The sequence below is a fragment of the Triturus cristatus genome, chromosome 2_2 (assembly GCF_964204655.1).
Source record: "Triturus cristatus chromosome 2_2, aTriCri1.1, whole genome shotgun sequence".
In the NCBI taxonomy this organism is placed as follows: domain Eukaryota; kingdom Metazoa; phylum Chordata; class Amphibia; order Caudata; family Salamandridae; genus Triturus; species Triturus cristatus.
The window spans coordinates 24,044,136-24,063,323 of record NC_140582.1 but is presented as its reverse complement, the minus strand read 5'-3'; the positions used below and the strand labels follow the sequence as shown (position 1 = coordinate 24,063,323).

Genomic DNA, 19,188 nt, shown 5'->3' with positions numbered 1-19,188 from the left:
CATACCATTACCCCGCAAATCGTAACAACGACTTGCAGAGGGGAGCTCGATGTCGAAATAGTATAATTTACTATTCCAACTCCAGTCTGTGCAGACAGTAGGGAAGGTGTTGGATTTTGAATCCAACACCTTCTCCCCCCTCCGCAAGTCGTTATTACGCCTTGCGGGGTAATGGTATGCATTGTTACAACTTGGTCGTTGTAACAACGTGCGGGGTGGCGGATTCGTAGTAAGGGCTGTTTACCACTGGAAGTGGTCTCTCAATCTAAGATATATTTGGCTGGACAGGGGCTGTAGCCCTAGTGGTTGTTACACCCTATATTTTTGTAGTGGGAGTCGCATATGTCGATGGAATTAAGGATAAGCAAGCATCTAAAATGACACCCCATGAATTGCTATCAGTGTCAGTTTTTCTTTTTGCTTCGTTATCATAATTTCCCTGCTTTTGTTTCTCTTCTACCTCTTTTGACTACATTTCATCTTCAGCCCTTCATCTCACTGGGCATCTGTGTAATTCTGCACTGCTCTCTTCGCTCTATTCTGGTACCTTTCTTTCTCTTCAGCATGAGCCGTTCACTCCCAAGCATTTAAATACTTCATACTGTGTAGGTCTAGGAGGGGGCTTAATTTCATATAATTTTCCCTCAAATGTTCAATAACCTCCAAATCAAAGGCATCATATTGTGCAAATCTAAATGGTCCTTCATTTTCAGTGATCCTATGGCATTGACAGAGCTACAAACGTGTGAAGTCCTACGTTTGTTGCCATATAATGACCTGGAGTACCTTCTTGGGGTGCCGCTTCACCCTCCCAAACAGGTACTCACATCACCCCTCCTCAAATATCTAAGAGCTTTAAAACATTTCATGATTGCAAGAATTCAACAATAAATGAACAGATATCATTTCAATGAATTTCAATGTTTTTGTTCAATTTTTCAATCGATCAAAACGGATTATTTATTTAGACCATAGTCTATTAAAACCACCATAAATACAATCATCTCATGATACATACAGTAAATATGCTTAAAAGAAAAAACATAAAACTACCCATAAATAAAACGCCTCTATAAAAAACTTCCATTCTACACGTCATATGTCTATTTATTAAACCAAAAGATCTTTTAAAACAATTAACTGAAATTAAATATCCCATCGTTGCACATGTGAAATCGGGGATATCATATTCATCAACAGGTTGAATGTTCGTTTCACATTGGTAATTCCGTACTTTACACAGATAGGTATTAAAAAATACTTTAAGCACATTTTAAAACCATTGACAATCTAATAAGATATGTGCCCCATGGCATTTTGTCATCGTCCCACAAGTACACATGCGTGGACCATCTATAATTGCCAATTTTATCCTTGTGTCTTCATACCAGAGGTTGATCCCCACTCTAAATTGTAATACAGTATACCTAAACTTGGGGTTAGGTAGAGTCTCATTGTATGGAAAGCAGTCATCATCGGCCCAAGCTTTTATCAGATATTGAGTGAATGATTTCCCCTTTAGTTACTGCAAGTCCTCTATAGCACATTTATCTCCAAGCACACACAGCTCTGATTTGGGGATCATCATCTCCAAATTCCTTTGATACAATTCTATAGTCAACCTGTTAAAGAGTTCAGTCAACATTTGTCTCACCTGCTTTGCCCTTTTCAGTTCTCTAGTTTCAAAATCACCTGTACAGAATACGTACATTTTTGTAATGCCTTCCCTAGCTAGCCCCGACCAAAACCTGAGCACTGCTGCATACCCTAGATAACGCCAAGCCTTAAGGTGGATTTCCATCGTTGCAGTCTTAATCATTGATGATGGTGGCAGTGAAAGGAGTCTTTTCAGACATTTACTTTCCTCATAATTCCAGTTCAATTTACCGGTTCAAACTTTCGCTCCATACTGGAATTGAAGATAAACCATAATGTTGTAGGCTGACAATGTAGGGAGGGACCACCATGCTTCCTGTTAAACCGCTTTAGGCCCCACATTGTGTGCAATGCGGTGGCTTTTATCGATTCAATGTTCTTTCAAATTTAGCTTCACCTCAAGCCACATGCCAAGGTATTTATACTTTTCTACGACTTCCACTTTATTTCCTCCCAAAAGCTAATTGAACCTTCCATTTCCTTTCTCCAGCACAATGATCATTGTCTTATCAAGGTTCACAGTAAACTTCTTCCTTAAGCAACATTCATGGAAAAATCCAGTTTCCTTTATAGGCCTACTTCCGTCATATCCATTATCACCAGACTGTCAGCATACAGCCGACACGAGGCATTCAAACCATTCATCTTGTGGCATAAACCTTTTATTTTTGTACTTTTAATGTGTTTTGCCAAATCTGCTAAAAATAGGAAGGGGACAGGACACAGCCCTGAAGCAGGCCGTTTCTGATTTGTATCTTCCTATTTAATGTACCTGCCATATCTAGTATCACCGAGCCCAATTCCAACTGTGTAGCTCCTGAAGAATCAAGTAGATCCTTGTGGATTCCAAGCCTCATCAGAGTTTCCCACAATATATTCCGGTCTGCCAGGTCAAAAGCGGTGCTGAAGTCGACAAAACAGCAAATCAGTTTACCCCTTTAATCTATTGATTTCCTTGATATTGCCCACAGACTAAAACAATGGTCTACGGTTGAGTGGCCTTTTTTTAACCCACCTTCTTCAATTGGGATATTATTTTCTTCCATCCAAACCTTCAGCAAGCAGAACCCAAAAAAAATTAATACGTTCTCATCCACAATCAGTAGGCTGATCAACCAACAGTTATTAGGGGCCATAGCATTTAACTTCTTATAGATAAATCTTATGTTTGCGCCTTTCCAGCTGTCAGGGAGGTGCCCAGAGGCCAAGGCCTTTCTGAAAATTACAGAATAAAAACGTGCCCACCAGTTAACACTAACTTTTTATTTTAAATGCGAGGAGGTTGTCTGGGACAGATGCCTTAGTTAACTTTAGGGACAGAATATTTTATCCTCTTAAATAAAAAATATGACGCAGTGCCAACATCCATATAAAACGTTACCTGCAGACACAACGCATCCTCGCCACTACCATATATTTCACCCAGGTAATTAACCCAATCATCTTCATTAACCAAAAATCTAATTTTCCATGACTCTTCCTTTCCGTACTAATTGCCAAAATTTCCTGACGTTCTTTGATTCTATAACCTCAATCATATTTTGCAAGTTTTTAGTAAAAAAGCAAGTTTTTCCTCCTTTTTAACAGGTTCTTAGATTCTATTTATGCCATGTGAAGGTTACTACGTGGCACCTCATCATACTCTTTCTGAAGGGATACCTCCCATTTCCTTTTTCTTGTTATAATTTCCGACACTCCCTATCAAACCAACTTTTGCTCTTTCATTGTATGGCAAACTCGTTTTTCTCCTTCAGCACTGCATTATAGAACCCACAGTCAAACAGTGACCACCTGTGCCAATACCCTGTTGTGCCATGATAAAAAATCATCCTGGGCCTCCTTCACCTCCGGCTGTTTTTGTTCTTGCATAAACTAAGTACCTTTAAGTGTTCATCAAAGATGCACGTACTGATACATCTGTGTTATTTCACTTGCATCGGCATCATGTTATTTTAACACTAACTGCAATGGCCAATGGTTGCTTCCTTCAGTATGCAAAATTTTAAACTCTTCTACATTGGAAAAATGCCATGAATTAATAGAGCGCAGATGAGATCAGATGCTTTCGGAGTGGTAAGGCTGTAGGCATTGAGTGCACTAAGGTTTGGAGCCTTAACATTTTTCATTCAACATTAGTGCTGGCCATTGCAAGTGAGACATACCACCCACTTCACCTAAAGCAAAAAAACTAATACGATGAAAAGCCTATAGCACCTGGAATTCCCAGGCAGTCTCCCATCCAAGGACTCTTTCAGACTGGTATGGCGATAAACATTAAATGCACTGACAGTTGGAACCTTAGCTTATTTCATTCGACTTTAGTGTTGGCCATAGTAATCAAGACATGCAACCCACTTCACCTAAAGCAAACAAAAAGAGAAGAAAAGACTGCAGCACCTGGTAATCCCAAGTGGTCTTCCATCCAGTTACTAACCTGGACTGACACTGTTTATTTTCTGAGATTAGATGGGATCTGGTGCTTTCAGCATAGGATGGCCATAGGCATTAACAGTACTGACGTTTGGAGCCTTACCTTTTTTCATTCAACTTTAGTGCTGGCAATATCAATCAAAACATGCCACCCATTTATCCTAAAGAAAAATAAAAAGATGAAAAAACGATAGCACCTTGCATTCACAGGCAGTCAGTCATTCGTGTACTAACAAGGCCAAACCCTGCGGAACTTTTGACATCTGGTGCTTTCAGGTTAACGTTTGGGGTCTTAACTATTTTTCATATGACTTCAGAGTTGGCCATAGCAATTCAGACCAACCACCCTAAAGCAACAAAAAAAAGATCAAAAGCCTACAGCACCTGGTATTTGAAGGCAGTCTCCAATTCATGTACTAACCAGGCCTGACCCTGCTTAAATTCTGAGATCAGAAGAGATTAGGTGCTTTCAGGGTGGTATGGCTGTAGGCATAAAGTGCACTGATGTTTGGGGTCTTAGCTATTTGCATTAGACTACGGTGTTGACCGTAGCAAGTCAACATGCCATCCACTTCACCTAAAGCACATAAAGATGAAAATCCTACAGCACATGGGATTCCCAGTCAGTCTTCCATCCACTTACTAACCAGACCCAACCGTGCTTAACTTCTAAGATTAGGCGCTTTCAGGGCGGTATTGCCATAGGCAGGAAGTGCTCCGACATTAGGGGTCTTAGATTTCTTTCGACTTCAGTGCTGGCCATAGTAAGTCGGACATGCCACCTAAAGCAAAAAAAAAAAAAATGTAAGTTGAAAAGCCTACAGCACCTGGTATTCCCAGGCAGTCTCCCATCCAGGTTCTAACCAGGCCCAACACTGCTTAACTTCTGGGATTAGACGAGACCAGATGCTTTCAAGGTGGTAGAGCCACTGTTTGGGTTCCTTGCTTTTTCTTTTTTTACTTCAGTGCTGTACATAGCAAATGAGACATGTCACCTGTGAGAAGCTTGCTTAGTATATGGTGCTCACCTATTTAAGTGTAGCACCATGCACTAATCCAGATAACACTTATGGTGATTTTAGGGGTCTTGGACAACTTTGGAAATCTCTTTAGTGGTAGCTGTGGACAGCAGCCTTCAGGCGTAGTCCAGAAGGAGTGTAAAGCAGCTTGTTATACCAGAACGTAATCTTATCGGTATAGATTAAGTGAAAAAGAACCACAAAAATATGTATTTATCATAAGACATTCACGAACACATACAAATATCTCCTATATACGAAATGCACACAATACTTTGCAAAGAAAACCAGTAAGAAGCATGTATTACACAGGGGGGGGACCAAACTATTTACTTAAACAGAGGGATGCGAACCGTGACTCAAGTGCGGGGGACCCGAGGTAAGTAACCAGGAACCCTACGGAGGCTACATGCAGGGTGGGAACACGACCACGGGCTCAATTCAAGTAAATGGGTAAGTTGCGGTTGCAATTTTAAAGGACGACCCTTCCCAGTGGACCCTGAAGAAACCCTGTGAAAGACAGAAGGTTGGAGAGCCACCCCACCCATGGATACTCTAGGAACCAGGTTACCTATATTAGGAAGCCGGTGCATAGGTGTGAAGTGTCATCTGATACCGTCGTCCAATTCAATGGAGGACTTCAGGCAGATGCCACTGGCGAAGAAGTGAAAAGTGGTGGAATCCGAAGGTGGTTTCTAGATGAGACGTACCTGCAAGCAGAGGGGACAGAGTCTATGCCACTCGGGAGTGAACAGGGGGCACTGAAGTCGAATGCTCACCGATGTCTGGTGGTGTACGAGACTTGACTGTGACCTTGGAGCTGTGCAGACCAGGCAACGCTGTGGAAGACCAGAAGCCATTCACGAGCTGTTCTACAACGGATGTCGAAAGTTGAGGGGTCCTTGTCCGTCGGAAGCACCATCAAGCCTTCGCAACCGCAACCAACTTGGAAGGCGAAAAAGGTGCAGTATCGGGACCAGCAAGGTTCAGGCGGCTCACCGCAAGCAGGGGAGTCAGTACAGGCCCCGAGCAACCAGGGGAGCCCTCTGAAATCAAAGAAAACCCTCAAATGGACCCACATGCCGGAGGCACTGGATTCATGTGAGGACCTGCAGCAGCTCACCAAAGATGCAGGCGCATGGTGCAGGCGAAGATCTTGGTCACAGGAGATGCTTGCGGTGGAGGCTACTTGGAGCCCAAAGATCTGTAGAAGAAAGCTAACAACCCTTTGCAACGGCAAGTCAACGCGGTACACATGGGCTCGGTTCCTGCTGGCTTCGACAAAGGATACTGGCCTCAAACTCGGTGAGAGGACGGGGCAGTCCTCAGGGGATGTGAAGAACCACTACCTGTGTTGCTGAGCCTTTTGGAGTCTTTGGGAGCCCAGGATCAGCAGACCAGTCAGCTTCGTTGTGGTATGGGAGATTCATTCAAGTGTCTTGGATACCCACAGGTCTTGGAAGGTTCCTGTATGGAGCACAGGCACAGACGTTGCAGCAGACAAGCAGGGTGATAATACCAGGAGCAGCAGGAGTCTTCCCAGTTGCAGTCTCGATACCCAGAGCGCAGTTCAGAGTGCCCTGACGGTCAAAGATGAAGTGATGTCTTGATATGAATCTTGTCCCACAACGAATCTAGGGACCCACCCACAGGTAAGCCCTTAAGTACCCTAAGGAAACTGTTGGGACAATTCAGGGTTCCCTCCTAGGGGAGGGGTTTGGAAAGTGGGGAGGATACTCCCATGTCTTTTGTCCAGTTTCTCACAAGACCAGGAGCCAACGGTTCGCTGAGCTGGTTTGATCTGGACTATGCAAGGAGGGCACCAAATATGCCCCTCAATCAGACTGAGTGGCGCTGTCAAGTGCTCCCACCCTGCCTCAATACACTAAACCCTGTCTGGGAGGTGGTCACACCTACCTGTGACAGGGTACCTATTGTCCTGCCTTCCCCTGCTCGAGCTTGGCTCAGCAGCAGGAGGGCAGAATCGGGTCTCTGGTCAGCAGCAGCCATGTTGTGCTGTCTGGGTCTAGAAGACTGGTAAAGGGAGCACTGAGGGCCTCCCGGAGTAGCTTTTCCAAACATGACTGGGTTCGTTACAGCCAGTTTAGAGATGATCATTGCGTAATGGGGCATGGCCACTTTATATATCATAATGGCTGATGCACTTAGAACCCAGGAAAATGGACTCCGAAGGTTGTAAGGGTGTTCTGCTCATGCAGAGGCACCATCACACTTAGAACCGAGCACCCTCCCTTTAGGATTGAAAGGCCTGCCTTAGGGGTGACTTATAGGTTTTAAGTGTAGTGACCTCCGATATAGAGAAACCTATATATAAGTGGTGCTAGCACCAGCTTACACAGGCTGCAATGGCAGGCCCGTAGTCACAATTTGAGTGGTCTTTCACAGATGGCATAACACATGCTTTAGCCCAGGGGAGACACCAAGTGTACCTATGCCCTGGGTGCCTCAGTACCATATACTAGGGACTTATATGGGTACACCAGTAGCCAATCTGTGATGTACCTAAGTACTCACCATAGTCAATTTAAGGGAGAAAGTACAGAGATTGGGGTCCTGATTGGTAGGATCCTAGTCAGAAAACATCACAGCACCAGGCAAAATGTAGGGGTAACAATGCAGTAGGATCCTGCCTTTCTACACCACCTATTTCATCTACAGCAAAAAAAGAAAAAGATGGTGAAAAGCCTACAACACCTGGTATTCTCAGGCAGTCTCCCATCCAGGTTCTAACCACGCCTGCTACTGTTTAACATCTGAGATTAGATAAGATCAGGTGCTTTCAAGGTGGGTAGGGACCTAGGCATGAAGCGCACTGATGTTTGTGTTCTTTGCTTTTTTTTATTCGCCTTCAGTGCTGTCCATAGCAATTCAGACATGCCACCTATTTTATCTAAAGCAAAAAACAAAAGAAAATGAAAAGTCTACAGCACCTGGTATTCCCAGGTGGTCTTCCATCCAGGCACGACCCTGCTTAACTTCTGAGATCAGGTCTCTTCAGGGTGGTATCTCGATAGGCATAAAGCACACCGACCTTTGGGGATTTAGCTTTTTTCATTCGACTTCAGTGCGAAGCATAGCAAGTCAATCCTAAATCCCCCCAAAAAGATGGAAAGACTACAGCACCAGGTACTCCCAGGCTTTCTCCCATCTAGGTACTAACCAGGCTAAACGCTGATTAGCTTCTGAGATCAGATGATTTCAGGTTGGTATTACATAGGCATGAAGTGTACTGACGTTTGAGGTCTTAATGTTTGCATTCAACTTCAGTGCTGGCCAATACAAGTCAGACATGCTACTCACTTCACCTAAAGCAAAACAAAAGATGAAAAGCCTATAGCACCTGGTATTCTCAGACCATCTCCAATCCAGGTACTAACTAGGTCCAACCCTGCTTAACCTCTGATATCAGACGAGATCAGATGCCTATAGGGTGGATACAGCCGTAGGCATGACGTTTTTTCAATCGGCTTCAGACCTGGCCATAGCAAAATATACATGCCGCCCACTTCACCTAAAGCAAATGAATATATATATATATATATATATATATATATATATATATATTTATTTATTTATTTATTTTTTTAAAGATAAAAAGCCTACCTCACCTTGTATTCCGAGGTGGTCTCCCATCCTTGTATTAACCAGGCACAGCCTTCTTAACTTCTGAGATCAAACGTGAACTTGTGCTTTCATGGGTGGTATGTTGGACTGGAAGTGCACTGAGGTTTGGGGTCTTGGCTTTTTTCATTCAACTCCAGTGTTGACCATGGCAATTCAGACATGCCACCCACTTCACATAAAGCAAAAAAAGAAAAGAGAAAACAAAGAAAAGCCTATCCAGGTACTAACCAGGTCCAACTCTGTTTAACATCTGAAATCTGAAAGAAACAGTTAATTATAGATTCCTTACCTTCGAATTACCCCAGGCGTCAGACTGGATCCAAAAAGTTTTTCATCAGCCGTATCCCTGCTCGTCGGAAGGTGGCGTTGGTCGACTCCGCGTTCATCGTTGTGGTCGCTGGGATGATGTTGCAGTAGCTACATAGAAGCCGCCCTCGCGCACTGACGTCAGTTCTTTCTCTTTCCGCGCCAGCAAGCACAGATCCGGAGAGCACGGTACCCCCAGTCAATTTTTGACTGAACGTTTTCTCGTCTTTTGTCGACTTTGTTGTCGTTTGAGTCCATCGACTCTTGGTGCACAAGGGGTGCCCGGATTTAAGGCTTGCGGTTTCTGTAACAGACTCATGTCTGTGACGGATCTGCACCGCGTGTGCCTCTACTGCCAGGAGCGCGACCACGACCCCAAGTCATGCTCCGACTGCCGGACTATGGCCCAGAAGTCTTTGCGGGAGCGGTCATGAAACTAGTGGATGCCGGCAGTCGGCTCCATGCCGCTCGAGGTCCAGGTCGCGGAGGAGGTCGAGGGACTGGTCACGGAGCCAACACCATTCTTCGTCGAAGTCTTCACACTCTGGGTCAGGTAAGTCGAAGCACAAAAAGAGGTCGAAGAAGCAACGTCGCTCTTAGTCTTCTCCCCATGCTTCGGCTGACGTGACGAGGGATGCGGGTGGTGGCCCTCCCACGGCTCCGCATGCGGAGCCTGCTAGGTCGACTAAGGGTTTCCCTCCCTTTCTGGGACCCTGTGCGACCCCTGCCCAGCTTCGTAGGTTCTATGAAGCGATGCATGCCATCTTTGGGCAGCCCGACTCAGCCTTCGGGCCCCGTGGACTCGGCTGGGGGCCCTGGGCCTTCTACGTCGGCAGCCTCGGCGCCGCAGGGTCCCCTTGGATCCAGGCTTGCATCCAGATTGGCGCCAGTCGACCTAGTTATGCCTTCCCCGGCGCTGATTCCACTGGCACCACATCCGCCACCGGTGTCTGCTGTGTCCGCTGACGCCGACCCCGGCCGCCCCCTCGAGGTGGACACAGAGTCGGACCGGCGTCGACCGAAGCCGGATGCGATATGTACTTTTGTGCCCCTGTTCTACCCTGGCTCTTTGAGACCAGATTGGCAGCCAGAGAAGGATGAGGAGCTCTTAGAGGGGTCTGGAGATCCTTTAACAGACCAGTTGGTGTATGAGCAGTACTGGAGAGAGGAACTGGGGGAAGCCAGTGGTTTGGATACCTCACCAGACCTTGGAATGTTGTCTCCTCCTACCGTGGCTCTGGAGGAGGGAGCGTCATACACAGCTGTGTTGCGTAGGGCCGGCCAAGGCTCTGCACCTCGAGCTACTTACGGTGACAGTCAGGACTTCTCTCCTGACAGAGGTGCTTCAACCGGAAGCGAGCTCTTCGGAGCTCCTGCTGCCGTTTATTGAAGCCCTGACGGACATCTTTTTGGGCACCTGGTCCAAGCCCAACACAGGGGCTCCTGTGGACAGGATACTTTCCCGACGCCACCGCCTGGCCCATGGCGACTCCACTTTCCTCTCCCAACACCCCACCCCTGAGAGCTTGGTAGTCCAAGCCGCCACGTCCAAGGGCGCATTCCCTACCACTCCCCCAGATGGAATCCAAAAATCTGGATCATCGTGGGAAGAATATGTTTTTTTCCTCCAGCATGGGACTGCAGTCGGTAAACACTGCATGTTTATTGAACCGTTACACCCACTACGTGTGGGACACGGTTGCGCAAGTGCTGCCTCAGTGCCCGGAGGAGGCCCAGGCTGTGGTCTCTCGAGCGGTTGCTGAAGATGGAGACGCAGCGAAGTTTACCATCCGCTGTGGGCTTGATACCGCCAACACACTTGGCAGGACGATTCCCACGTCAGTAGCCCTTCAATGCTACGCCTGGTTGCGTTCGACTGGTTTTTTCGGGGATGTCCAATCCACACTTCTGGACATGCCCTTTGATGGCCATCGCATTTTCGGCGACTAGGCCGACAAAGCGCTAGAGTGCTTGAAGGAGACTCGGGCAATGGCCAGGTCTTTGGGCTTCTCCACCACCCGCGCTGCGCAGTCTGCCTTTCGCCCCTTTCGTGGCTACGGAAGGGGTGCGCCGCTACGTCCTGTCCAGAGCCACAGGCCCCCGCAAGCTATTCAGCCCCAGTGCAGCCAAGGACGTGGGAACCACCACCGTGGTTCTGGGGGACAGCGGGCGGGCCAGTCCACCACAGCTCCCTCTGCAGCAGCCTCCAAACCCTCCTAGTTCGACGTTTCAGGGCCACCAAACAGTGGGCGGCAGGATCTGCCATCGCCTTCCCCACTGGCGCACCATCACGTCGGACAGGTGGGTTTTGCAAATAGTCTGAAGGGGCTACTCCCTCCCCTTCGAGACTACCCCTCCATCCATGCCACCTCAGTACCTTCGCATGTCGGAGGATCACTTGGCTCTTCTCCAACAGGATGTTTTTGCACTCCTGGCCAAGGGAGCCATTGAGCGCGTTCCTGCCCCAGAAGTAGGTTGTGGGTGCTATTCCCACTACTTTCTGGTGCCCAAGAAGGACAAAGGCCTGCGTCCTATCTTGGATCTGAGGAACGTCAACCGCTTCCTCCGGAAGGAGAAGTTCAAAATGTTGACGCTCACTCAGGTCTTGTCTGCCTTCGACCCTGGAGACTGGATGGTAGCGTTGGACTTGCAGGACACCTATTTCCACATCCCCGTCCTGCCTGCCCATAGGCGTTACCTACGGTTCATGGTAGGCCACGAGCATTTTCAGTTTACCGTGCTCCCCTTTGGCCTTACCAGCGCCCCTCAGGTGTTCACAAAAGTGATGGCGGTGGTCGCAGCTCATCTGCACAGATCAGGGGTTCCAGTCTTCCCCTATCTCGACGACTGACTGTTAAAGGCGGGGTCGCCCCCAGGCTGCCATCTCCCACCTCCAGACTACGGCTGACCTCCTGTATTCACTGGGTTTCTCCATCAACGTTCCGAAGTGTCACCTAACCCCCTCTCAGAAGCTCCCCTTCATTGGAGCGGTTGTGGACATGACGCAGTTTTGGGTGTATCCTCCCGAACAGCGAGTCCAGGATATTTGGGCTATGATTCCGATCTTTCAGCCTCTATCCCGGGTTTCGGTCAGGATGACCCTCAGGCTGCTCGGTCTGATGGCATCCTGCTGGTGGATCATGCCAGATGGCATATGCGGGCTCTGCAGTGGGACATGAAGTTCCAGTGGGCTCAACATCAGGGGAACCTGTCCGATTGCGTCCAGATCTCAGAGGGCACTGCACATCAATTGCAGTGGTGGCTTACGAACCAGGATTGGGTCGACGGCAGATCTCTCTCCCATCCTCAAACAGAGGTCACAGTGGTGACCGATGCATCACTTGTAGGATGGGGCGGCCACATCAACCTTATGGAGCTTCGGGTCAATCGTCTTGCACTCAAGGCATTCCTTCCCTCTGTCCGGGGAAGAGTAATGCAGGTGTTCACGTACAACACCACCGCCATGTGGAACTGCAACAAACAAGGTGGGGTGGGGTTGTGGGCCCTATGTGAGGAGGCCCTCCACCTCTGGACATGGCTGGAACATCAGGGCATATCCCCGGTGGTTCATCACCTGGCAGGTTCTCTGAACGCCAGGGCGGAAGAAGTCAGCGGCAGGTGCATGATGGATTATGAATGGCGTCTTCACTCAGAGGAGGTGCAAGGTCTCTTTCAGCAGTGGGGAGAGCCTTGGTTAGATCCACTGAAGAGAACGCGCAATGTCAGCAGTTCTGTGCATTGGAATTTCCAAGGCGACACTCGCTAGGCGAGGCTTTTCGTCGCGAGAGGAGTTGCGGTCTTCTATACGCCTTTCCACCAATACCACTTCTGCCCAGAGTGCTGAATAAGATCATGCACGACCGGGCCCAAGTCATTCTTGTGGCTCGGGATTGGGCACGAAGAGTCCGGTGTCCCAAGCTGCTCAACATGGCCATCGATCCTCCGATCAGACTTCCTCTTCGGGAGGATCTTCTGTCGCAGCAGTAGGGGGCGGTCCTCCACCCGAACCTGTTCAGCCTCCACCTCCTTGCGTGGAGATTGAGCGGCGGCAGTTGACGTCATTTGACCTGCCTCCCGAAGTCTGCGATGGTATCTTGGCAGCCAGGCGTCCCTCCACTAAGACGGTATACTCCTGCAGATGGAACAAATTTGTGGCATGGTGCACAGCAAAGGCTGTGGATCCCCTTTCCGCCCCTCTTTCTGAGGTTCTCTTGTTCCTCCTTTCTTTGACCCAGCTGGGCTCTGCTCTGGGCATTCCAAAGGGCTACCACTCGGCCATTTCAGCATTCCTTAGGCTTCCTGATCAGCCTTCTCTTTTCAAGCTCCCTGATTCCTTAAGGGCATTACTCCTCTTTTTCCTCCTGTTTCCTTCGTAGTGCCTTAGTGGGACTTAAGCTTGGTTCTTACCTACCTCACGTGCGCTCCCTTTGAGCCGCTACTTAACTGTTCTCTCAGACTTCTCACTTTGAAAACTGCCTTTCTGGTGGCCATCACCTCTGCACACAGGGTGAGTGAGCTACAAGCTTTCTTCCAAGCCTCCCTTTCTGGCTATCCTTCCAGACAAGGTCGTCCTGAGAACTAGACCTTCCTTCCTTTGCAAGGTGGTTATTTCTTTCCACATTGGCGAAACCATCACTTTGCCCACCTTCTTTCCACCTCCGCATCCTTCAAAAAAGGAAGAGAGCCTTCACCATCTGGATCCAGAACATGCGCATTCCTTCTACTTGGATCGCACCAAAAAAATTCAGGGTGGATGACCTGCTCTTTGTTGGTTACATGGGCCGTGCACAAACAAACCATCTCCAGGTGGGTCGTTCTGTGCATCAAAGCCTGCTACTCATTAGCAAAGAAGGAGCCTCCAGTGGGGCTGTGTGCCCATTCCACCAGGGCGACTGCAGCTACCACTGCTTTGGGATGAGGAGTCCTCCTAAATGACATCTGTCAGGTAGCTACATGAGCATCATTGCACACGTTCACTAAACACTACTGCCTGGACAGTCCAGTCCGGAGAGACTGCTTTTTTGGCCGTTCTGTTCTCCAGGACTTTCTGGTGTGAACTTAGTTTGCAGACCCACCACCGGGGTTGGTATTGCTGGGGTATCTATTCTAAGGTAAGGAATCTATAACTAACTGTTTCTTTCAGATGAACAAGTTACTTACCTTCAGTAATGATATATCTGTAAGAAACATAGGTTAGTTATAGATTCCTTTCCGCCCCACCCATCCTCCCTGTTCTGTGAACTGACTTCAAGGAGTAAGGACATCCTTTCAGGGCCCTAGTTGTGTTCACCGGTTGTCAGTGTCTTGCATGGCTCTGCGCTTCTGGCGTGGAAAAGTCGTGTACAGAACTGACGGCGCGCGAGGGCGGTGTCTATGTAGCTACTGCAATGTCATCCTGGTGACCACGACGCCGATGGCAAACGCGTAGTCGACCGACGCCACCTTCCGACGCGCAGGGGTACTGCTAACGAAAAACTTTCCGGATCCAGTCTGACGCCTGTGGGTAATTCTAAGGTAAGAAATCTATAACTAACCTATGTTTCTTACAGATAGGTCGTTACCGAAGGTAAGCATCTTGTTCATCAAGTATTTTCAGGGTGGTATGGGTGTAGACATAAACCAGGCCCAACCCTGCTTAACTTCTGAGATCAGACTAGATCAGGTGCTTTCAGGGTGGTATGGATGTAGGTAAGAAGTGCTCTGACGAGTGAGGTCTTAACTTTTTCAACTTCAGTACTGGCCATAACAAGTCAAACATGCCACCCACTTTTCCTAAAGCAAAGAGAAAAAAAAAGAAAACCCTACTGCACCTGGTATTCCCAGTTGGTCTCCCAACCAGGTACTAACCAGGCCCAACTCTGCTTGACATCTGAAATCAGGTGCTTCCAGGTTATTATGGTAGTAGATATGACGTTCACTGACGTTTGGGGTTATTCATTTTTTTCATTGGACTTCACTGCTGGCCATAGCAAGTCAGACCTGCCATCCACTTCATCTAAAGCAAAAAAAGAAAGGTGAAAATCCTACTGTTCTATTCCTGAGTTAGACCCATGTACCAAGGCAGCTTATTCATTAAATTGTCCTAGAAAATAACATTTCAGCTGTGACCTTTTGCACACATCTGCAAGCACAACAATGTTGGCTTCGTTTCTCTGAACCTACTTTGGTTACACATCTAGCTTCGCACAACATTATCACAATGTCATGAACATCATGTACTAGGTCTTTCTACGCACAAAAGTCATTCTATCTTCATCCACGGGGTGACCGATATCTACATATCCATAACATCACTAATCTAGCGCGCACATCGCGAAGGCTAGTTTTTATTATAAATAATTGGCATCCCAATAGAGTAGTAGAGGAGGCACCTCCGCTGACACCGAAGGTCCCTGCATGCTGAGAAATCACCATGCACTGGTCTGACATTCTGTGAGGGGTATCCAACTCGAAACCAAGACGGGGTACTTCACTCTATCTGATCAGATAATAGGGTTGGATCGTCCCTTGGGGGTTTTCTTGGCCCTGCACCCATACACACTCCAGATATACTGAGAGTAGGGTCCGCATCGTAGGAGTAGGTGAGGTTGCCATTTTGCATACTTGCTTGCATATATTCATTGCTTTAGCACCATGGTAGAAATGTATCTACTGTTCACTCTTTTGGTGCTTGTAACCTCCTGTATATGCTTCTGTCTCCTAATCATTGCAGCACACATATTTTATGCGAGAATAACGTTGGTTTAATAAATACTGAAAACGTCCCACTGTGTATTCTCCTTATAATTCTCTGAGAATAAGGGAGCATGAGTGACTGAGTGAAAGATTCTGTACTGTTTCCACAATGCCAGAGTGATCAGGGTTGTCATGTTCAGTGCTTGCCAGAAACTGTTCAATCCCTGGTAAGGCTGGGGGAGGCTTACAGTGGCACTGTGAACTAGCTGGTCTCTAGGCCAATATATCCAGCGGGGGTGTTCGGATTCAGTCTTGACACCAAGCCCTTAGTTTATGCAGTCCAAACAGTGCACAGATCCTGCAGAATAGTGGGAACTACACGACATGGCACCATCATCGTTGGTTAGGCACTTATTTAACGGTCAAATCTGATTAGTTCAGTCGTGCTTTCTCAGAGACCCCTACTCACATTAAACCGTAGATGTCCATAGTGGGAAAAGGGAATCTGCCTCAGCTGAGTAGGTATGTCCTATGTATTGGCTGTAGGTTTTTATCAAACTTGAAGGTATAATGAATATTCCCATATTGTACAAACAATCTCAATAATTTCATTTTGATAAACATTTTTACAATGTCCGAACACGGAGAGTAAGTTGTAGTACAAACAGCTACTCTAAATATTTCAGAAAATTACAGACTGGCAGTTACTATGAAATTATTACATCATGGCTTCCCGGCAACAGGAAAATTGTTTCACACTTACATTGAAAATGAGACACCAGATGATTACTTTCCATACGTGGACATAGAAGTCCTGTTAACTTACCAAGAGCATATAAATTCGTCTAAAGCCACCCTCCCACCTTCATACATACATACTGTTTGGCGGTGTACATCCTTAGATCGCTTTTGGAGGGGGGGGGCTTTGCATGCCTTTCAGAGGTCCTGGGGTGGGGACTCCCTTGTACACCGCAGTTGGCCCTGCTTCGTGTCATGGAGGGGATAGGGGGCAATGTCTACAAACAACACCTCATGCTATTAGGTTTCACATTGGCGAAGCGAGACATTGCTAAAGCATGGAAGGCGACACGGGCCCCCTCAGTGGCTGCATGGAAGAATGGTTTGGATTTTTGTTTGGGGTTGGAGCAACCTATATTTGTGGACAGGGGATGCCCAGGCAAGCACTATAAAATTTGGAAACGATGGGCGGACTATCGGGGCCTATGGTTGGAGCCGCCAGCCGTAGCGGAGAAACATTCGTTGGGGTAGTTTCTTGTTCTGTAAAGGTGCGGGGGGGGCGGGGGTGCATGCTACCATATTAGGATTCTTTGATTATATGTCTAGGCTGTGGACAGGACTATGCGGACTTAGTGTGATTTCAAGGGGGTGGGGTGAGGGAGTTTGGGGGGGGGGGTTCTATATCATTTAGTATGTTTTTGCTATGCATTTTTTTGATTTTGCTCACAAAAGTCGATTGCTTTCATGGTTACATATGGTCTGATTCGGCAGTTGTCTCTGGTGTGCAGAGCCCTGCGATGTGTATGCAATTTGACAAATTAAATATGTTTTCAAAAAACAAAAAGGCACCCTCCCACACACCGTAGAAAATGTGAGACTTGGTCCTCTCAGTAAAGAAGGAGCAACCTGGCTGGTCTTAGCTCAGTATACACCACATCCCAACATTCATTTGTAACCAGCAGCAGAAATGCACACACTTTACGAACATTTAGTAATAATTTACAGAAATCTTTCACAGTTTATAATGCAAGCACTTATAGTTAAACCTTTGTGGGCTGCACAACCTCATTTGGCTACTACGGGTATCAGTCCTCAAAGCTGAATGTTGTAGTGGGAAAGATTCCCAGCTGTCGGGAGCAAGTACCGTTCTGGATAGCACACAAAACAGCACAGCTTGAAGTGGTTTTTTCCCCCCTACAGGCCAATAGGAAAAACACAGAATTCGAACAATTTGCTTGCCAATGGGGATGGTTGTGCCACTTGGGGTACAATCTTTGCTGCCGTTTACACCAGAGCTCATGGTACCGCTTCAATAGCTGTAATACCAGATGTATTGAAACAACTATAGAATGTGTATGGGGCAGAACCTGCCCTGGACTTAGGGAGGAAACTAAAAGGCAATTTTGCCGGAGTTTCTGCAATTGTTAAGCAACATAAAAGGAGAGGCAGCAGCGATGGCTATAGGCCATCCCCTGAGGGAATTAACTCCTATTCAACAGGAGAGGGAGTTGCCTAAGATTATTGCAGAAACATAACCGGGAGTCAGACCTGGGAATCCAGTGGTTAAGGGTAATTCTGAAAAGGATAACTCTAAGCAAGCACCTGATTCTTTTAAAAAGAAATGGGATAATAAACAAAAAAATAATAAACGAAAATCACTGAGTGGGTCTCCTCAACAGGAGCACACTGAAAAGAGATGCAATCTCAGAAACTGATAACACTGAAAACCCTGACAGACATCAGGATACTGATACATGTTCCCCCTCGTTCCTTTCAAGATCAATCTGAGAAACTCTTGGAGAGAGGACGGTCAAAGCAAAGATCAGAAGAGCAAGTCAAGCCGAAAAGGGAGGCACATCACACTGCCTCATCAAACAAGAAGATATACAAAAATGTACGAAACATCAATTTAAAAATAAAGATGTGGCATGGATTAAGATCAGAAATGCCCAGGCTGCTGAGGACTCTGCTTCTGAATGGGGAATGGGCAGTAACAATGCTAAACAGTGCAGCAGAAGTCACAATAGCTCGCCAGAACCTGAGGGAATTACTGGAAGTAATAACGCTGAGTGATTATATCACGGTGGAAACCCTTGTTACTAGAGTAGATATCACACATCGATTACTCAAAATAACCATCCAGGTAGAAGGGGACATACAAATACAGGTGAAGGGTCTCTTATTGAAGGACCAGGCACATGGTTATGACATTCTTTTGGCAAAAAAGGATTGGCCACATGATTTTGTAATAGATTGCCCAATGGGGTAAGAAGTAATTTACCTGCTTTCTCCGATCTTGTAGCAGAATCAGTGAAAAATGTACATGTGCAGCAGTGGGTGTCTGCTTTAGCGCCTGCTCTATACCGCAATCATGTTGCGTGGGATGATGAGTCTCCTCATCATGAGATCCCATTAAAAACGATCCCTCAACCACAGAGACAGTACCCAATTAAACATAAAGCAATGAAACAAGTCGGAGAGATCCTAGATCAACTTGCGTAGCAGGGTGTAAAAGAGAATTTCACCTTATCTATGAATAATCATGTTTCCCGTAATGAAACCTGGCAATTTATATTGTTTAGTCTTAGATTTAGACATTTAAATACATCCACACACACATTTGCAGTGCAAAATGCACACAGTGGCGCACTAATGAATAACTTTGTGCGGAAGTACAAAACAACACTAGACGTCTCAAATGTTTGTTTCTGCCAGAATA

The 19,188-nt window shown here is 46.9% G+C and overlaps 1 pseudogene; it reads right to left on the bottom strand.

Annotated features, from left to right (window-relative positions):
• Nucleotides 1-4,458: 4,458 nt before the first annotated feature.
• Nucleotides 4,459-4,577, bottom strand: LOC146861775 (5S ribosomal RNA; annotated as a pseudogene).
• Nucleotides 4,578-19,188: the final 14,611 nt, after the last annotated feature.